Genomic DNA, 22699 nt, shown 5'->3' with positions numbered 1-22699 from the left:
AAGCAGCTTTTGACTTTTCTGTTTAAGTGTGTCACTTTGTATCATGTTGTGTCACAAGCCGATAATAATAATAATAATCAGAAGGCATCTGTATTAGGCATCTCCACACCTGTCTTTTTGGGAAGTTTGTATTTTGATATGGATCCAGACTTTGCACCTGAGGCCCAGACCTAGGAGATGTGAGGCTTTGGAAAATAAAGCAGTGCCATGACAATGAGCATCAAATTAGACTGTCCTGGAAATTGCAGCAGCGATGACTTCAGCTTGTTTAAAGGTGTGAGGTTCTCAAGCACAGACAAAAGCCAAGGCTGGAGGAAGTCATCCAGCCTTGCTAGAGCTGAGTAAAGGCAGTGGTCCCAACCCCAGGGCTGAGATCATTGGGAAAGCCGACTTTCCAAATGCTGTTACTCCCCTGCCAGCCTACACGTCTGACACAGAGGTGAGGTGACAGCCAAGACGCCCAGCACAGTAAGAGCAGAGGCTAGAGAGAGACGTAGAGGGGACTGCAAAGGCTGGGAACAGCAGATGATGTGAGCTGGGTGGGAGCCCCATCCCACCCCAGCAGACACTCCAGGCACCATTCTGAAAAATTGGAACCACATTGCAGGATACACCCTGCAAATAGCTGCACTGTCCAGTCCTTCAGGCAAAAAGCCCATTTCCCCACATGTTTCAGGCTCAATTCATCTATATGTGGGAGGAAGTGCTTGCCATCAGGACTGCATAGTGTTAGCATGGGAGCACTGGGCTCGTGTAGGGGAAGGGCTCCAGGACTCCTCCTTACAAGGCCAGTACTGTCTGGATGGGATATGTCTTTTGGTGGTTACGGTTGGGAACCATTTGTATTTTAATAAGGAAAGTTTGCGCAGTAGGAGTTTTGCCTGAAGTCTGAGAGACTGAAGGTCCTCAGAGCAAAGGGTGTGCTCTGCCCCACAGCCAAAGCTCAGGGGAACTAACCTACTCTGCACAGTTAACAGGTACAGTTGGGAAGGCTCTTAGGCGCCTTTTTTTTGGTGAACAAATATGTCCCCCCACCCCCTTCCACTTAGGCAACACAGAGTGTGGCTGTTTTTATTATGGTTCTGTTGCTTCACATAGTCCAGCTTTACTTCAATAATAAAAATATAGAAATATAATTAGCATCTTTGTTTCAAGGCACTGAGTTTTTAAATTACCATGTGTGACAACCGTTATGGCAGTGAAATCGTTAAAATCATGTAAATACTTAAACCATGTAGGCCTGGGAGATTATAGTTTCATTAGAGAAAAGGCTATAAAGTTAGACCTAGGTAATTACCTTTCCCATTAATGCTCGAAAATTCTTTGCTCCACTGAGAAGTGATTGTGGTGCATCATGCCTTCTGTGCTTTTACATTCAAACTGCAGGAGCTTTTATTTCATCAGCACAAACTGCAAGGAAACAGCGGCAGCCTTCCAGGTGTACTTTGCAAATTGGGGTTTAAATGTGGAACACATCAAATTAAAATTCAATATTAATTATTTTGTCTTGCTAGGAGCCTGAGTAGTTTAAAGCAGCAAGGGTAATTGTCTAACTCATTGTATGTGTCTACAGTGAACTTAATCATTATGTCAGCTTCCTAATAAAAGGTTATTATAGAAACAAAGATCCCAATTTTACATATGGTAGGCAAGGGAGAATTCGAAGAGCTAGTCTCCAAGGTAGACTTGAGGTTCTTGACAAATGATGCCCATGCTGTGATCAGATACTTAACAAGAAATCTCGTTATTAACTAGGCCTGTACAGATAATTAGCACTTGAGCTTCAAATTTTAAATCTGGCTTGAGATGTATAATTTATCAAAAGCTCCAGCTCACTGTCAAAGTCCTATAATAAGGCAGTGTTATTGATGAATTGAGATTAAGAGCAGATTGAAGAGAAAATTAGGCCACTGGTTAGTCTGAAAGGTCTGATTTCAATATTTGCAGTACTAATTTGGTATTATTTTGGTAAATGGATGTGGTCCCCAAGTGCTACACAGTATAAAAGAATAAACTGTAAGTCATTATTCTAACAAAAAAAGTATTGTTTACTGCATGCTGAATTTTGCAGCATAGCAGTCTGCTTAATAAGCTTCTTTACAGGATAAGTGTACCTGGTTTTATTGCATTAATTTATTATAACACATAGAGAATGCTGGACTTTTATTCAGGGTTAGAAAATGTAGCTTCTTCACATTAAAGATTATATTATGTTAGACTAATGATGATCATGTACGCCAATCCCTAGTTTAGCTGTTTCATTTATATCTTTGAATTGTCTTTGAAGCATTCTTCACACCAGAATGCAGATAGTAGCATTTCATCTATTCAAGCTACATAAAAAGAGCAATCTTTTTTTAATGATCGCCGGTAGCAATTCATTGCAAGTGGTTCCAAGAAAAAAAATGAAAGAGTGACTGTATGCGAACTATCTACAGTAAACTGCAGCTGCAAAGGTGTTAGATACACATTCATGACCCTTAGCATAATAAGTCTTTTTGATACACATAATAAAATGACATTTAGGGCAATGTCTGATATCCAGAATTACGTTGGGTAAAACATAAAGTGGGGACAAGTTTGGGGTTTTTTTCTCAGTGTTTAATTCCTACCCAAACCACACGGATCATATCAAAAAGGTGCTGTTTTACTGTATATCCTATCAAATATTTATCAAACGCAACTGCGTATCATTGCATATATCTTATATATCACATCAGTATCCTCCAACAAAATAATAATGTCAGTCGCTGCCTGCTTCCAGGAAACTTTGCACCGGCAATCCCCTGTAACCCGTTATTGGCAGCAGCTCCTTTTCTCTCAGTTTCCAGCTGTCCAGCGGGGTATGCCAAGTCACAGCAGGACCTGAGGAGTGTTTGTATTCAACTGTGGCACTGAGCTTTATGGAGATTTGCCTTGTATATTGTGCACTTGCAGACAAGTGGGATTTCCAGGACCCAGCAGGGGCTCCCCAGTGTTTATGCTGAGGTGGTTTGCTGGTTGGCAAATTGCTTTGGGCCAGAAACGTGTGACAGAAGAAAATGTATTGCATTAGCTTTTCTATCAATAACATCTTAACACTGACTTATAACACAATTGCTTTCATGCTGATCCAGCCTCCTAATTTTAATTTTCGGACTGATTGAATTTTGCAATCAGGCATCCTTGGCTATACTGGAAAGAAAAGCCTTTTTTTCCTTCCTTAGAAATAATACGCTTTTAAAAACATAAGTAACAAAAATATAAACAACTTCTACCACTCTAATAAGTCTTTGTTTAATACAGATTTACACAAATGTCAAAACCCTCTAATCTTTGATATATACATTATAATAATTTTAAGAAGGCTTAAAATAATTCATTCTTTTAGCTGTTACTCAGATGTACATACTGGAGTATCACTTTGCAGAACTGCTTGAGTCTTAGTAGATTTGTAAGGGATCCAAAAAAGGAGGGTACTGAATTCTCAGCACATAGAAATGATAATATAGACTTTTGTGTGGGTTTTCATTCAGTCATTTACATTTATTACCCACATATTATGGGCTGATCCTGATCTTGTTTATGCTGATGAGACTTCTGAAATTTGAGATCAAGAGACTCTCCTGATTGAACTCAAACTTATATCGGTGTAAGATGTAAATCTGAAGAGTTTTAAGGATAATTTAAGATTAAAGTGATCAATAAGCTCCAGTTTAATGTTAGTCAGAAAAATAATTCAGGAAGTATGTTAGAACTTTAATTGACATTTTCAAGCATACTTAGAGGTAAAAATATTTAGACATTCCAGAATTTGGGAGGAAAAAATGGTAAGTATATGCCAAATAGAAACATGGGGCACATCTTGAGGCTCTGTCAATTTAGGACACTGGAACTCCTCAGATAAGGCTGCTTTCTAATAAGTTTAGCTACCCAATTGCCTGACTTTGAAGTGTTTTCACACGAAACATTCACACAGCTTATAAGGGGAGCTGCACGCAAAAGTGGTGGTAGAATGTATGTTTCTATACTTGATTGTAGTCATATAGTAAATCTAATAGCAATATAACACTTTTCATGAATTGAGGTAGGAAGTAACAGCTACCAAGTGATCACCGAGTAAAAGAATGGAAATGTTTATAATATGATACCTGGCATCTTACACTGCCTCATTAAAAACAAATGGGTTTTATAGCCAGGTGGTTCGTACTGTCGTTCCTGCATCCCCTTTTTAAGCGATTTGGACGCGCCGGTGTAAATGCCATTGGTGTATGAAGAGCAGCACATAAGAGAACAGGGCTTGAGGATTCCTGTCGACATAATTACAGACTGTGACTACTTAGTGCAGGGTGGCACACGAAAACGGGATTTTGCCATGACAAAGTCCTTCAGCTAGCCCAGACACACTCAACGCTATAGGTACTAATGTCATCCCAGTTACAAAATTCCAGGCGCAGAATTTCCTGCGCTTGGAGATCGCTAGAAGAAAGGCAGAATTCTGCCTTTTCTGCGTTCCCCCAGCAGCTGCGGCACACGAGGCTGGCGCTAGGAGCTCAGGAGCGGAGCGCAGGGGGCAGGGGCCGGCGGGCGCGCCCCGGGCGGAGCGGACCCGTGCGAGGGGCAGGCAGCCCGGCCGCTCCCGGCGGGAGCCGCGCCCGGCGGGAACCGCGCCCGGCGGGAATCGCGCCCGGGACCTCCCGCCCGCGGCACGGCCAGCCCTGGCGCGCGGCTGCCGACAGGGGGCGCCCGCGCTCCGCGGAACGCCCGGTGCTGAGGGGCCGCGGGGCCCGCCCGCTCCCGCTCCCGCTGCAGCCGCGGCCGGGCCGGCGGGGACGGCCTGGGGGTGGTGAGCAGCTGGAGGTGGCGGCGCCGGGTTCTGTTTACATCGGGCGGAAGGGAACGTGATGCGGAACTGCCGGGTTTTGGCTTTTTCCGTGAAAAGGGCGAGAGCGGCCGCCTGGGCGGGAGGGCTGGGATGCGGTGCGCTCCCAAACTTAGGCTAAATAAAGCTTTCGGGATACAGACCGAAGCAGAACAGCGGCCGGCTGTCACCGAGCGGTCCCCGTCGGGTTTACATCCCCCAAGGCAGCCCTGGCGCTCTGCGGTGCCTTAGAGCGGACAGCAGAAGCCGGAGCAGCCCGATTCGAACAGGCGATAGTAAAGACCAGCGCCTGCTACTACAGAGCTGCACATTCCCGGACGGGTTTTAAAACATACGCAGGATTTGAATTCTCTCCCCCCTCCCCCCCCCCCCGTTGTTTTTTGTTGTTGTTGGGTTTTTTTGGTTGTTTTTTTTTAAATTTAATTATTCCGGAAGACAACTGTCCAGGAAACTCAGGTATTTTCCAAGTGGAATACAGCTCTATAGCCTGTGACAATGCACGGTGGTTGATGAGCTAGTTCTAGAGGCTTCTGAATTTTAATGATGTTGGAGATGATATTGTGTGTCCTTCAGCTTGTTAGAGTGACACCAGCACTCCATAAATCATAATACCTGTGTATTGTAAAATCAATACCAAAGTGCTATCTCAGCGCTAAACCTTAATAAGTTTTTCAGTGCTCTAGCAGCCTAAACTTTGCTGTAATGCCATTGGACCTGTGGGTTGAGATCAGAGCATGCTTAATTTGTTTTGTAATAGAGACTTTTCTTTAATGAAGGACCGATTAGTAAAGCTTTGGTTGCCACTCTAGTGATCAGTTGGCAGAACAGCCTCTGCAATTAAACTCGTGTATCTCTGTCCTGAAGCAAAAAAGCAGGCTTAAACAGTCAATAAATGTTAATCCAGTCAGAACCTGTCTGTGCCTTTGAAGGCTGCCCATGAGGGGTTTTTCAAATCACATTTTTTTCATCATTTTAAATATGGAGGTCCCTATAGAGCTGGTACATAGTGTACAAGGCCTCCCACTGCTCTGTAATAAGATCTGGCATACTAACAGCTTTCTGTACAGATCTGTCATCTTTAGGTTTGTTTGTCCCTCCCCATTCCAGCATAACTATCTGTATAGTTACTGGTTATGAAAAAAAAGCATTTTGCCTTTCTTACACATGAGAGTAAAAAGGCTACTTCAAAAATCTTCATACAAAACATGTCACTATGGATGCATATGATTTTATAATTTACAAGCATCTCCCTCAAACTTTTTTCCATTATTATTTGTTTCTTTGTGGGATGATACCCAGGGGAGGAAGTTTACGTTTATGCACAAACTGCAAAGTATACACAGGAAGTATGGAGCTGCCAAACTGTCCTTAAAACAAGCACAAAGAAAAGTTGAACCTTATCTAGATTGTTGTTGCTCTCTAGGATATGCTTCTCATGAAACACTGACAGATACTCATCTTACTGCTTTCCAGTCTTTTCTGCTTGCTTTCTTTTCCTATGAACAGGATAACAAAAGCAAGCTGATAACTAAAAGCAGAGTGAGAGTTAGCAGAAAGGTGTCAGATAGCGCTGGGAGGGAAACTTTTCTAGAGTAAAAGAAAGAAGCAATTCCCAGTCTTTCTGTTTGGGGAAACAGTCTTTGCTATGAACTTCATTTTCTTCCATTTCCCAGCTTATTTTTCTATCTACCCCTTTAGCTGCATGCATGATGTACATAAAACACTTACATACACGGGAGAGTGTGTTAAATTTAGCCTAATCATAACTGGCATCTCCCTTACGTTGTTCTGTAGGATTTAGCTTTTGTTCTTCATTGTGGGACTGAGAGCTTCACACAAAAAGATGAAGAGATTTGTATGAATCATTGGATTAGAAAGAAGAATTTCCTGCTGGAGAGAGAGAGAAGGAAAAGAAGGGTACCAGTCTCTTTTTACAAAGGACCAAATTCATCAGTAGCACAACATTCTGATTTCCCTGTAAGTCACTGTTCCCTGCCAGCATGGCTTGGGAGTGTTTGGAGACCACAGACTGAGAAAGGAAACTTGTGATGGCCTTCTGGACAATGCAACCAGTACAGTGCAATCATACAGGGTTTCAGCATAGGCAGTAGGTGCCAGTACTGTGATGGGATGTTCTCTGCTCTTTCCTGTTGGCTGCCAAAATGTTACAAACCACCAAGTTGGCTTTAGTTTAAGGAAGAAAGCCAAGGAAGTAATAGCTAAGTGTAGTACTGTAGGCATTATTAAATACATATTACTTACAAATATGTACATATAACCGCCATATAATTATTTTAATCATTTTTAAATTTTTGATTTTGATGAAGAATATTATGAAATTTTTAAAAATACAAATATATACATTTAAAAAACTACCACTCTCCCTTCCTGTTTTTTCGACCCCTGGCCGGTGCAAGACCAGTCACAGGCAGTGACAGAAGTCATAGTGTAACCACCCAGTATATATCAGGTGGGTCAGGTTCAGCCTGAGGTACACATTTTCTGATAATTGAAGCTCAAAAAGCAATAGGAATGTATTTCGTACTATCATTTGCTGTATTCCCCTTTTCATGTACATGGTTCCATGGTTTCGATCGTTTAATTCAGACTAGTTTATGATACAGGTACTTATGACTTACCTCTTACACCACCTCTGATTTTAGCCCTCTGTAGGTATTTCTTCCAGCAGCCAGAATTATGTAAGACTGAGCTTGAGTTTTGTCTTCCTCCACCCTCCTGTGTTCACAGCAGTCACTGGCAGCAGACCTTGGGTTCCCATTCAGTCGGGTTGTATGCAACGTTGCAGAAATCATAGAGGAGATTCTTGTAGAAATACAGAAATCAAAACTGCTGGGAAAAAGGAGCCAGACAGTGCCTTTCAGAAAAAAAATAGAACAAGCAAAGGGATTCCAAATAGGCAAAGGATATCTTTAAATATTGGCAATTGCTTATTCAGCATGTGAAGCTGTAGAAGCCATACAGTCCTAGGCAACGACAGCACAATAGCATGGATATTGATGGCCTGAAAGTCCTACTGATCCACAAAAGATTATGTTATTATGTTCCTCTACTATAATACATGAATTTTTGCATGTAAAAATCTTTTTTTTAATCTAGTGGGATATGCTAAATGATATTCTTACATGTTTTTGACTGCATTTGGCTCGTCATGTAGTGTAGTCAGCACATCCCCAAATTTAAGAAAACAGGACTTAAGCCAGCCAGCTGTTGAGTACTCCCAGAAGGGAATCAAAGGGAGCAAACACCTCTTAAGCAAAACTGTACGTGAGATATTTACTATCACAGAAGACCTGCTAAAGGATGAAGAAACATACAGCATTTAAAGAGAGAGGATGTCTTCATGCTCACAGTGTCTAATAAGACAGGCAGAAGTGAACATGACGATGAACAGAGACTGGCTGTGGCCTTGGGGTTGGCCCATGACTGTGTATAAAATCTCTCTAGGTGTTCTCTGATATGTCTGCTCACCTCGCCCTACAGTCTGTTTAAGTATTAATTAACCTTGCAAGAAAACAAAGCTCAGATGAACAGAATCAATGTTGATTTCTTAGCTTGGGTCAGTGAAACTGGCTTCTGACAACATCTGCTTCACGTGCTTTTCCACTTGCACACTCTTGGGTTGCCCACAGGTGTAGGTCAGGTCGAAGTCACACCAGCTACTCTGAGTGGGTACTACCTCAGCAGCTGGAAGGAGTAAAAAATTTGGAGCAATTCTCCTGTGAGCCACAGTGATCTGGGCAGCCTCTAATTCTGAGACAACTCAAAGACTCTCCCAGAAATTTAGGAGCCTCTGTTGTTTCAGTGGACTCCCAGGGTCAACTGTGAGTGGCTGCAGGAGGTGAAACTTTAAGCAGACTACAGCCTTATAAAATTTCAGCAGACACATACTTGAAAGCCTAATGATCAGTTTAGCTTGGCTTAATTGGGTTTATGTGTTCAAGGACATCCTGGCAGCTACTCTGGGAGAAAATTAAAGCTGGAACAAAATTTTGTTGATCTAATGGAGGACCTGAGCCTACCTCTGCATGAGAGGCTGCTCTTAGCTGGCTCCTCGTAGCTGGGGAGATGGGCTGAGCCCAAATATTTCACTGTTAATCAGTCATAAACTCTGTTTTGGGGAAGTGACAAAGCTCTGTGCTTGGGAAGCTGGTGAGTTGGCTCAGTGCTGCTTGCTCACTCACTTTCTCTCCCTTTCAAGTCTCATCCACCCATTGCAAAAATGAGTCCATGATGAATAGACTTTTGAATTGGCTTATAATTGGTTATTCTACTCTATAATATTAATTTTCATCTTCAACTGTTCATTGATCGAGGAATACTGGATGTGGATTGTTAGTTTTCTTTGTGACACTTAAATTGAAGAATGATTTGGAGAGCATGTTACTGCATATTGATGACATTCTCCATCTCTTATGTGTTTTTAGAGTCTTTCTCTTTGCTTCTTTGGAAGAAGCAAATTTAGCTTCCAAGGCTTGCATATTTTACCTATTTTTATTTAATAACTATTATTAACTTCTAAAAATGCTGAAGAAAAATAACAAAACATGCAACTCTATTAAAATGAAGAGAACTCCCCTCGAAAAAGAATTAGTCAGCTTTGCCCCTCTTACCAGTCTTTCTGATTTGCTTTCAAATACTTCCACTTCTCTGTCTATGCTGCAGTATTTCCAGGTGCATGGTAGCATCCTGACTTCTTGGGCTTTCTTGCAGACCACAGCGAAGCTGAAACAGAAGCATTTACAGTCAAGATTATTTATGCTAGTCAGCTCACTGCAAAATGTGTGAATACAATGGATTATGTGAACGCTTATGAACAAATAACGCACTGAGAGCATCCATAATATGGAAATTCAACAATCAGCAGTTTGCCACCCACAACTGGAAGAGATGACTCAGTTTGATCTCTGGGAAAGGCTGACATTGTCATTGCTACATGCAAAGTGGAGAAGGGCACTGATGGCTGCTCCACGTGAGCATTTAGTGGCCTGGACACTCCTGCAACTCAGGGGACACTGATCCTCCCTTTGGCACAGCTGTTCCAAGGGCTTCAGGGACTGTGCGCCCTCATGTGAGTTGCTTTCGTGGGGAATTTTTCTGTCAAAGCTGCTTGGTGGCTTTCATGCAGTCAGTCACACCCTGCGAAATAAGTTCATCATGCAAGTGCAATAACCTGCTTTCAAGCTTCCATTGATGATTTAATTTCAAACAAAAAAGTATCACAAGGCTGTACTCTTTGCACCTCAAACTTCCATACTTCTAACAACTTGCTGCTAGAGCCTGCCAAATTATGTAACTTTGTTCATTTAAAAATTCGTTTATTTTATCGTTGTCTTCCAAGAAGTGCCAAAATTAATTTTAATTAAAATTTGTATTTAGGAAACAATCAACAAACCACACACATAACCACATGCACAGCTTGATTTGCTGCTGGGGTGAACCCTGGTATGCCAAGCTTCAGCCTGAAGCTAATTTTTTACAGCCAAGTTATAAAGCCCTGAAAAGGGGGTTTTATTGTGGAAATGCTGACAGAACCATAGTGGTGCTACTAGCTGCCTCTCTAATTAGTTTAAAGAATGGAAAGTTGTATTTTGCAATATGTGGTAAGCCCTCTTTTCCTGATGTTGCTGGTTTATGCCAAAACTACAGGATTAATTTGATGTTATTACAAGTTTGAAAAGAGGAGTTTTTTGCTGTCATGAGAGTTTAGTACTTTCAGGCAGTAAACTGGATTTGTACTTTCAATTATATAAATATTAAAAGGTGCAGTTTTGATTTGGTTTTGGTGACAGTAGCAGATCCCTGCTGTGTTCACTCTACTTTGAAGAAGATGTGGAGTCCACATGGTGTTTCTTGCATGTTTTCCAGAGACTACTTTTAAATTCCTTCAATAAAAGTTACTTTTATTCCTGCTTAAGTGTTTTGTGGTAATGTTTACAGACAAACATCCTGCCAGCAGATTAAAGTGAATAAAAGACAGGACACCAGTAACATAAAACACATCATTTTACTACTGTTCTCCCACCACCTGCACTCCATCTTCTCCAGAGCTGCCCATTTGTAATTATGCCTACCTGCTCTGGGTTCCACTGATTTCAACTTTTGCAGTGTACAGGGAAGGCAGCAGAAGCCATTTACCCTCCCACTTTCATTGTCTACTGCAGGGTTGCTGTAGTATCACTGGTGTCGAGCAACTTCTGTAATTTACCATCTCTTCAACAATAAGTAGTTACTTAGTCTGTGGCTGTGCATCCTATTGCAGTTCTTACCAGCTCCTGCTAACAAGCCCACACCTCATACACCAGCTACCCATGACCAGTAACAAAAGAGCATTCCTTCCTCCAAAGGTAGGGCAAGCATAAGGGAAATGAATAGCTGCAATTATAAGATTACACAGTCCCATGACATACCAAGCATGTCTTAAAAACATGCATAATTACACAAAAATGAGTCGACCCACTGATTTAAATGAGACAACTATGTGATTAAGTGCTGTGCTATACTTTCATTTTGCTAATTTGTTTGCTTGGGTTTTTTTTTCTCCTAACACAGTACCCACAGTGTCTGGAAAATGTTACTCACTTACAGTTGCTATATAATTGCTGTTTCTGCTATTGTTAGTGTGCTGGGGCTGGGCACAGACCTCTGCATCAGGGAAGAGCTGTAGTGAGGGTCTAAAAACTCATACATATTTGTTTAAAAAATACTGCTATTCCTTCAAGAGCCTACAAATCCTCATTAGTTATTATACTGTCAGGAAAAAGTGTTATATTTACACCTGAAAACAAGCCATTGCAATCCCTCTCTCCTTTTTGGATATGTCTCCTGTTGTAGTCAACATTATGCTATTTTGCACTACATGGATTAATTGAGAGACAATAAGAAATTAATCTGTTCTCTTTCTTCCAGTCCCTGCTTTCTACTCCCATCCATCTACAAGGAGTGCCTGTCTGGTACTTGACAGTACCTGCAAAGGCTTTGACACTGAATTTAGTATGTCTGCTGAGATTACACTAACGGGAACAGCGGATTATTTTCTAAGTGCTAATCCTTAATGCAGAAATTTGTGCTTGTTCAGCAAAGCAAGGTCTTCATTTCCTTTCTCCTTTGTATTTTATTTGCTGCCACCTAGGTGGGAGGCAGCCCCTTAGGAAGGACCCGATGGGCTGGTGCATCGCAATTTAACTCAACCAGATCTGACCCAAGAAGCAGTGCTCAGAATTAGATCACAGTCTCTGCATGCATTAAGATCTGCAATCTACAGTAGCTCTGCTAGTCTGCTGAGCAACCAGACTGGCTCTGATTGAAATTACCATTTTGATGCTCTGACCTTCAAATCTCTTAATAAAGCAGAAAACGACTTGTCCGCTTGTCCTTCTGGCTCTGGGGAGGCAGAGTGGCACCAGCTGAGCGAGCCAGTACAAGATTTAACTTAATACATGCTCCCAAATAAGCACCAAGGCAAGAAGGAGAAAACAATTGAAGAGGCTGATCCTCATTTACAGTAGGGGCTGCTCCCACTGTCACACACACAAGGTCAACAGGGGTCCTGCCAGTGCTTTGCTAAATGGGCAGTAACAAACACCTCCTGCTTCAGCTCCAGCACCTGGGTACAGTTTAAAACCCACCACCAATCACACACTGCAACATTCACTCCAAATACTTTGTACTTACATGACCATGTACAGATGTCTGGCCACTCTGGAACTGTGAGCTCCTCTTCACAGCTCAGAGAAGGAACGGAAATGGGGAGTTTCTTCAAAGGTGGTGCTTGTAGCAAAGGGAAATAACTTCTGTGCTAATCTGAAGATGACATATAAAGTAGATAGAATCAGTGATACCCCCTCCTAGGGCAGTTGTACCCCAGGAAGCCTGGAGGAAAAGACAACCTCATCTCTGAAAAATAAATTTTTCCTTTAAGTGTTGTGTCACCATTTGATACTAAGTAGTAGGTAAAAGCTAGTATTCTGGTATAAGCAAGAGAGGATCCAGTGAAATAAACTGGATTATTTTATATCTGTTTGCATTGATTCCAGAATAAATACAGGAAAATACCAAGACAACAGCTCTCAAGGACAGTAAGAATTGCAAGATTCTTTTTCAGCCAAGAGATATAAAAATAATTATGTCATGCTCTATGCAAAAATCACTGAAACAAGATACACCCATTTCCCTGACAGACTTCCTCACAAAAATAAATAACCATTCTGCATGAAACTACTCATCCTGAAATTCAAAGCAAAAGGAGTAAAGTAAAACAATTTGCCAAGGTCTATTGTAAAAATAAATAAATAAATTGGAGAAATAGTAAAAGCAAATTGAGGAGACTGGTAAAAATAAAAATGAAATGCATAGATATGTGAGAAAAGATTTTATGTTGTATTATCCATGAAGCTGGTAACTGGATCTTATTTATTAAACATTGTCATTATTAAAACTAAAATATATTGATGTTTTTCATGAGAATCTACAAGTACTTTTATTGCTTTGTAAAATACTATTGAATTTTACTCCATAAATCTAATCTGTGTATAGATTTTAAGGGTGTTCACTTACATATACTTACAAGCATGCATAATTAATTTTGAAATGTACCATTTTTTTCTTTTAGTAAAATCCAAATCTCATACATTGCAGCTGATCTCGTTTTTTAATATAAAAATCTGTAAATTGCAACTTAGTGTATCTAAATAACTTTGGTCTGGAAATCTTGTAGGAATAGAACTTGATGTTATATTTCCAGTAATTCCTGACCTCAGCCTTGGGGAACTATGCTATACACACCTTTCCAATGCTATTTACTCTTTCAGATTAAAGTAGTAAGAATAATAATTAGTATTATTACTATGGTATGTTGTCAAAGTAGATGAAAAGGATGATTAAGTAAGCACTGAAGAATTGTCTGAAACCTGTATCAATGTTCCAAAGAGTCTGATTAGCTGCTAAGAGAGGACCTGGTTTGGTTTGACTAATTTTGAAGAAAGGTTCAGGTTGTTGTAACTGACCACAGATAAACCCATAATGAAGACCCGGTAGGTGCACATTCAGGCTTTTGATGTTTGAGGAAATGTTACACACCACCATTTCCCTGGGAAAGCAGGAACTTCCATACGGAAGAAAAATGACCAGAGAACACAAAGTGCCTCTAAGGGGTGGAGCATCTGTTTGTCCCAGATGTAAAGAGCATTAGAGGTACAGATCCTGAAGGTGACATCCAGCTGGAATTTGCAAGTTTCATTCACACTACATTGACAGCAGCCTCAGGGAAAGGGCTTTGTGCCAACAGAGGCACTGTACCAGAAGGGACAAGAGGAAGGAGAAACATCTGATTCCTACTCATCTTACATCTATCTCTCCTCCTGCTGCCTACAAGCACCATGAGCAGGAAAGCCAGCAGCGCTGTAAGGGCAGCCTGGGCATCTCCCCCACGCCTTTGCAGGGCCCCAGCCAAGGGGCTCTCCATTCCCTGGTGCTCCTGCAGTGGAGCAGTGCAGAGTTTCTGTACCTCTTGCTACTGGGGCCAAAACTGCGTCACAGCTGGGCTGTGAGGACCTCACCTTCGCCTCTTGGGAGGGAAACTGAAACAGAGGGAAAAACGGTGTGTGGAGAGAGCACTAAACCTGAGATGAGTAAGACAGTAGTTTTCCTCCAGAAATGTACACTGGGTGACACTGTAGGGAGGTGGCCAGCATGGCTCCAGCTCAGCCATCAGCAGCTTGTGGCTCCCAGGCACCAAACCAGCAGTGGGCTGAGGCCAGCACAAAATAAGCTGGTTTTGAAAATGCTCTGATGCTTTGTTCTTGGAGCCACGGAGTTTTATTTTGTTTCCATTGATACCAGTCATGCATAGCAAGAGACTTTTGTGGACCCAAAATTAGCAGGGCTGTTATATGGGCTTTTTTCCCTCCAGAAAAATTGTTATATACCTGAGACTTCTCTCAGGGAGGGAGTGCACCATAAAAATTTTATGTGTGTAGTAGAACTCTAAAAGCACTGTGATAACAAGCCCTGTGTTTTAAACAAAATATAAATACCGAATTCCATATTAGAAATGGTGTAGTGGAGGCTCAAAGGATCACTCTAAAAATTAAGGACCACTAACTCTAAACCAAAATGAAATCCAGGGAGCTGGGAATACCAGACTGATTATTAACAAAGGTGTGTCATCCACAATGAGTTTGGGTGATCAAAGACGAAAAATATTCACCCAAACACAAATGAGATTTAGGAGCTGGACATGGGGGCCAGCAGAGCAGGGGAGTGGGCTGGATTCAATGGTGTTCTCATTGCTGAATGAAGCAGACGAGATGCAGGCTTCCCATCCCTCTGCCTTCTTCCTGCTATCCTTGTCCTTGTGCCACCACTCACCCATGACCCTGTGTCCAATCTCAAAAGATTCTCCCTACTCACACTGGGGCCCCATGCAGGCAGAAGAGACCATGGCAGCCTGTAGCCTCTTCTCCAGTTCTCTGTTCTATCACCTTCACAGAACTCTGTGTCAGATCCCTTCAGGAATGTGCAGCCAGTTCCCTGCAGGGGAAGAGGCAAGAATTGGTGTTGGCTGCCACATGCACTTCTCAGTATGAGGTCCAAATCTGACACAAGTGAATCTCCAAATGTGCTGTGCATTGAAATATTTAGAATTGTTTTCTAGGCAGGTCTCACCAGTAATGTGTGTTTAACCTCAGCTGTATAGTAGCTCAGAACTTAGCTCATTTTTTGTAATTGGACTGCATATTGTCTAGTGTACTGGTAGCTATAGCCTGAGTCTCCCAATTTACCCTCCCCTATCATTTATCCCTCTGCAAAAGAATTGCTAAGTGGATCTAGAAGATGCCATTCTAATCCAATAGGCTTCTATCTCCATTTTCTATTCTTGCTCCACAAGTACAAGCCACAATTTTAGGGATGCAGGTTTATATGGAATACACATTGAGTGCTACTCAACACTGCTTCTACTGAACAATATGATAACTGTTCTGGTTCTTTGTTAATCAACAGGCAAAGAATAGGCAAAATATGCTTCAATAAGCAAAAAATTCATTACCCCAAAAATGACTAGGAAGAAGAAAATACTTAGTACTATGCTTTCCTTCTGTTCCTTTTGAAAAATTTTAATGACATGTTCCAAATGTCTAAAACGTTTATTAAAAACATGTGAAGCTATCATCTGTATACTTTTCTTTTAGGACTCTTTAACAGACCTTCTGAGAAGTCCCAGAGATGTTAGCCAACCCATTAAGGGTAATGAATCTTGGCATGAAAGAACAGCACAGCAGCAGCTACACATGAAGCAGCCTATACCATAAATTATCTCAAATACAAACCCAATTCCCCTTGTTTATCATGTATATAGAGCACCAGCATTCAAGATTCCCTCCAGAAGTGCTGGACTGTGTGTAATATTACTCATAGCATAACAAGGTCTAGTTCTGTCATTGCAATTGCTTCTTTCCTCAGATGATAAACTACAGACATGCAGCAATAGGAAGGCTATCCAGAGAAATAAAAATATCAACAGGTTTAACAAAAAGTCTGGGGCAACTGCATGAAGAGGTGAATAAACGTTACTGCAGATGTCCTTGAAGTATGTAATTAAGTCACCATCGCTGACAGAAGCTCTTTGCTGGTGCAGCACAGTGCAGCCCTGTGGACCTCAATACTGAGAATGGGTTGATTAAGAGTAACTCAAGATCAGAATATAGCACAGAATGTGCTAAGCCCACCATTCTGCATGGAGATAGATTTATATCACAAGTAATGCCCCTTAGTGCCAATATTTACCTGCCTGTGCTACCTCCAAGAAGGAATCCCCACATGTATGTCTGGGACATTGCTAAATCTATGAAAATAGCCCATTTTAGTACAGCCCTACCTGCTTCAGCTATGCAGAAATAATCCCACCAAAGGTCTAAGGGATGGTCAAAATCTGCAGGAATCAGAATTCAAGTCTGGAAGTCATAAAGAATTAGAAGCAGAGAGGTTCCTGAACAAGGAGCTCTTGCCTTGGATGCCACAGGCACGTATTTTTAGGCAGGCAGGCAATGCTGACATGATGCTCTGCCAGTTTAGCTGTGGTTTGTAAATGTATTTATTTACAAATGCAACGGAGACCTCAGCCTGTACATGTTGCATTTGCACATCAAATAATATTGGTTTGGTGCGTCTTCCTGATTGTATTTCAGCAGTCCAGGTTTCCCTGCCTTTTTAAACGGCATAAATGGCAAACTGTAGGTGAGGTGATTTCCCCTAAACACCTGAGGTACAAGGTTATGCAGGTACAATCAAAATTGGATGCTCTTCCCAAGGAATGAGGTGAAACCAATGTTGTTTGAGAAATGTATAACCCTGTAATTATAACATTTCCTGTGCTGGGGTGGTCAGAGTTTTACACTTAAGATGCACATTACAGTTTTACTGACTGAAAAGTCACCCAAAGACTGGATGGGAAACTGGACACCAAGGTAGGCGGCTCTTCTGGAATTCAGTTCTACAGTGCAAGGAAAATGGAAGCATTAATCTATCAGATTGCTTGAAAGAGAAGATTGTAATTAATTGAAAGCCCTTGGAGGTTTCCAATGTTGGAAACAATTTCCAGAGAGGAAGGTATCAGTACATGGTCACAAAAAAGCTGTTGGCAGGTATGGGCTGTATATCAGATTTCTGCAACATTTATCTGCCATAGTACCATAGCGTTTTTCCTACAAGCAAGTACAGTATACACTTATTGTGTATATTTATGTGTACAGAATATCCATCTCCTGGTATCTATCACCTGTTTACATACACACATAAATGACATCCTGTTAAAATTTAAGTACAGTCAAATTTGAGCATCTGCAACATCTTTTTTGCTGTTACATATTTCTTGAAAAGAGTTCTTTTGTATGATTATTGCCAACCCTTAAAAATTATCCCATGGAGCAACAATGTATGAAGCAGATGCAGCCAATAAGAACGTAAAAAAAAAAGAAAGTATTTCCACAAGACTTATGCTGCTTGGGAATTTGTTATCTCTTGTAGCTGGAAGATTCTGTTGGAATTTGTGTATAAGCCACGTTAGTTTTCTGTGGCAGGTTTTGTACATAACAGCAAGTTTCTTGTTAGTTCAGGGCAAAAAGTCATCTTTGGAGCAGTTGCCCCAGCAGGAGGATAAAAAGATGATGGTTGGTAATTACATCAGGTTTGCACTGTTGAGCAGATGTTCTTGCAGATAGATTTTGGCTGGCATTTATAGAACAACACTAGTGAATCTCATGATAGCATTGGAGGAATGCTGCCACAAGTAGATGGAGCTGCCTGCTTCTAATAAAAAGATTTTTAACAGAAGAAATAAATTAAAATAAGAAAGAAGTGAAAAGTGTACAAGATAAACTACCTCACAAAATGGTTTTTGGGGTTTGAGAGTTAGACTTAACCCTGAGTAACCTGAATGTGGCCCAGCCAGTTAGACCTTGTCTTAATATGGTACCAGTTCTCAATATCCGGAATGGTCACAATGCTCTGCATAGGGCCAACATTAGAGAAATGGAGGCAGATTCAGGGCTGGGGGACATGGGAGCAGCAAAGAAATAGAAAACTAAGAATACCCCTTACCTGCCTAAAGCTGACAGCAGTTTGATGAAAACTGGACAGCAACCAAAAATTCAACATAAAAGGTGTTAGAAAGAGAACTCAGCTCAACTTCCATGTCTGACTTTATAGGGATAGAAGCAATATAGTGGGAAAAAGGATTCTACTTACATCTTCGAAGACAAATCTAAATGTTTAAAAATATTAACTAGTTGTAAACCAACATTACTCACTGCTGGGAGAGAGAAGCATTATTTCATTCACTTTATGCTTGGAAAATAAGCTGCTTAAGCCAAACAGCAACTTGGCTGCAAAAACGTAATTGTAGCTCAAAATCTCCCACTCTCAATCCTGTTCTCAGTCTGTAGATAGGTTTCTGAACAGGTTCTTTTTTAAGTGTTAAGCTCAATGTAAAAGGCAGAATGGTGAAAATATGCCACAGTCTGGGAAATTCTCAGTATTTCTACCAAAAAAAGCTTCTGAAGACTGAACACATTTCTAAATCATCTAATTCAATGTAACTTTCTACAAATTTGTTGTGCATTGAATAATGGAAATAAAATATCATAACTGGAGCCGGACTCCTGATTTGACTGTGCTGAGGGCTGCCAGAATGTCTGTTAATGGAAAGATTTATTGACAAGAAGTGTTTTAAAAACAGGGCATTTACAATTAGATTAGAACCATTCCCCTTCATTCTACCTATCCTCAGGAATGCTGACTTTCAAAATCCCCTCTTTATTGTGTTGGGTGAACAATGCTAAAAAAAGCTGCAAACCTGTCCTTACTGGCAGGTGCCAGCTTGCAGAATCAGATCTGTGAGCTCCACTCGCTCTATCCTGAACAGGGCATCAGACACTGCAAGGAGTGTCAAGTGGAGTTTCCTGTGCAACGCCAAGGGTGTTGGGAGTAATAAAAGAGACTGTGTGCTTGCCCAGTACTTTGCTTTTAGCTCTAAGTTCCAAGAGGGAAAATTTCATCCAACAGTCAAATTACAATAAATTCAGAACATTTCTTAAGGCATTCAGGGCTAATACATGCCTCAACTGCAGCTAAAGCTGTTGTTTATTGTACTCACTCCAGGACTGAATTTTGCTGCAGTTCTTCAAGAAGAAGAACTGTGTTACTGTCAGGAGAAAGATGTGAATAAGAAGATGGCTTAGAGCAAGGTTGCTAGAAGAGAAAGTGTCAGGAATGGGGAGGGACAAACCAGCCAGTTTAAAAACTTGACTTTTAAATATAAATTAAAAATAGCCTCAAAATCTCTCTCTCAAATTATGTTCTTTTATTCCTTTCTCCCAGTTTTGAATTGAACTAGACAACAGAATTGCCGTGAGGAGGGTATTGCCTCAGGGTCCACAATGGGACAGTGCTGATGCAGGGGGCTCTGGTCAGTATAGACTTCTAGAAGGAGAAAGCAAGCAGCCCATCTCAGTCCCAGATCTGTAGTGTCACTGCTCACAGTGCATATTTGCCCAAACTGCCAGAAGACAAGAGAAAACCTTTTCTCTCAAGTTTACACTTAGGTAATAGGCATATTTTTTTTCAAATGTGTTTGACTCCTCCACCTAAGGAATAATTTGATTATTCTCAACAGTATGGTTTACCTTTGCAAATGCAAAAGAGAAAATGGAATACAGCAACTCACATGGGTAACTCCTGATTCCATTGTGGTTTTCTCATGGTCTCTCCTGTCCACTGGCAAGGTGAGGTCATTCTGCCTTGCTTCCTTTCAACCCTCTTCAAGTGCACTGAAGTGCAACTGGTTCAGTTTTCCTGGAAATCTACAGTCTGAAAAAGAGGAAGTGCAATTCAGGGATACACTTCAGGTGTCATATGGAAAGGCACCCCAAGGAAAGCGAGAGGATAAAGAATCAAAAAGTGGAGGATAAAGGGAAGGTTGAAAATACCTTGCTTCAAAAAGGTAAAATGAGATCACCTCAGTTATTATGTGATCCATACAGTGTGTTCTTGACCTTTTTTGAAGAAATGGTACTCAATTCACCATACCATCACCTATATTTGTAATAAATCAAATGACAAATGTCATTTATTAGAACACTAAGGTTTACTGTTTAAGTGATTAACCGAGAATTATCTGTATGATTAAATGCTGGAAAATAATTTGATTTCACCATGAACCTATAGCATAGTTCTCATTACACAGAAGTGCTGCATATTAGTTGAAGCAAATTTACATTCAAAGAGTTTCTGGAGTGGCTGCTAATCACAGGCTGTTAATTACTGTCATTACATTCGACTGCTGAAGAGACTAACCGAGGAATCAGTCTCATGATCTTGGTATTTGAAAGTGATCTTCACCAATAAAAACACATCAGACATACAGAAATTGCAAATTGCTGAATTTGCTGACGCAGTGGAAAATTCTGCTGACTATAAGTACCCATCTGGTGATAGATGCATTCTTGACACAGTTTCAGTGTTTGGACTTAGGAAATAATGAGTATCAATGTCCTAGCTAGGGAATATGCAAAGATGAAGGAGCCCTTTGTATCGTTAATTAAGGAAAGTAGTAGCAGAGCTCGTTCACAGATAAGTGACTGTACATAATAATCATGTATTTATATGAGGAACTGTTATGCTATATAACTATAGTAGCAATTAGGTTTTCACAAAGTAGTTTTAATGAAAGGCATACTTACGTAATAAATAAACAATTAATTTCCATGGCAGATTAATTACACGCAGCTTAAAATGGTCACCATGCTAAGTGAAACCTATAGAGGCAGATTCTTACAAATGCAAATGTACAACTACATGCTTACAAGTGAACATATTTTTCACTTGTAAATCAAAAACTTACATGCAGGAATTTCAGAATAGATACCTCTGTAAAAAGCAGACCCATACATGATTTTTGAGTGAAAGAAAGACCCAAGCTTTCTGTATTCAGGGGACATGGATGGCCAGCCTATAAACAGTCCCAAGCAAAGAGAGGAATCTCTTGAAAATGTCAGATGCCCCACTTAGAACTTTTAACCTGATGATGTGAGAAATCTTTCCTGTGGCGTCTTCTAACATCTTTTCTTAGCTTGGTCTTTAACCTCATGAAAAGAACAGGGAGGGGATAGCTCTATTTTCATCTATATGGCAGGGAACCATTAACATGCTTTCTCTGATACAGAATAGAATTTATATATACAGAATATATATATACAGAATATAGAATTTGGAATTAATACATTGTTTATATTATTTCTCACATAACTCTAAATTATATTCAAAACACTGCAATGATATAGCAAAGCCAGATGCTGTACTATATTAATATTTCATAAAAATACGGTTTAACACTTTTTCAGTTCATGAATTATCTGTAAACAGACAACCGCCTTCTTGAATACATTCATTATTGGAAGTTATTGTACTATAACGCAAGGAAATAATTCCTGATTAGTTGCTTGTTTACAAAATAATTTGTTGCAGATACTCTATATTCCTGTTGATGGCATGCTGCAAAAGCTAACAAGCTTTTCTGGACAGAAGAAGGGTTACGCTTCTGAGATGACGGTCACCTACAGACAACATATTGAGAGTTTTGCATGCTATGAATGTTGAGGAACTCAAAAAGCTCAATTACATTTCAAAGAAATGCAATCTCTTTTTGGGTGTTATCAGTAACCTTCATGGGAGGGAGTACACTGGGAATAACAGCTCAGAAAACTGTGTGGCAAAGTAGCATATAAATTTAGTATGTTCTCATTCGAAGTAAATTAATGCTCTGTATTGTCCATGCCATGCTCTTGGAAAAATACAGATTAGGATACAAATCCTGCCTTTGAACATGCACATGAAGCTCCTGTTTGTTGCAGTGGCTAAATTCACTTTATACCCCCCAAGCTACCCTAAAAGTGGTCTCTCCTGGAAGGTTCTCCCTTTGTCTAGCTTCTGCTGGCCACTGGCCCTCTCCCCCCTCCCATCCCTTCTCCCACTGGCCCCTGTTATATCATTCAACCTTGTCTCTGCCCCCTAGCCCTCAGACTACTGGTTTTGGATACTCTGCCCGCCTTTGGGAGTTTTCAGGATAAAACCGGCGCAGGCTTTCGGTTTTGTGTTCTTCTTGCCTCTGTTCCCTTCGGGGTGCTGCCATTAAACACCTCGGAATTGCACGCAGAGAACCCCTCTCGCCTCTGTCTCTGGTTCATGCACGGCCTGTGGGTGTGAGCGGCTGTTCGCGACCACCTGTGAGGGTGGGGTTGTGTGCACACGTGGGTGCTGCCAGAGCGC

The 22699-nt window shown here is 40.9% G+C and overlaps 1 long non-coding RNA gene across 1 annotated transcript; it reads right to left on the bottom strand.

The window, feature by feature from the left end:
* Window positions 1-9520: 9520 nt before the first annotated feature.
* Window positions 9521-20238, bottom strand: LOC116446814. The gene is made up of 3 exons (XR_004241387.1): window positions 20100-20238; window positions 12554-12682; window positions 9521-9604 (listed from the first exon to the last, which is right to left on the bottom strand). It is a non-coding gene; the product is annotated as an uncharacterized LOC116446814 (long non-coding RNA).
* Window positions 20239-22699: the final 2461 nt, after the last annotated feature.

This window comes from Corvus moneduloides, chromosome 7, assembly GCF_009650955.1.
Source record: "Corvus moneduloides isolate bCorMon1 chromosome 7, bCorMon1.pri, whole genome shotgun sequence".
Classification (NCBI taxonomy): domain Eukaryota; kingdom Metazoa; phylum Chordata; class Aves; order Passeriformes; family Corvidae; genus Corvus; species Corvus moneduloides.
Note: the sequence above shows the minus strand (reverse complement) of the source record. Positions and strands in the feature narration are given on the sequence as shown.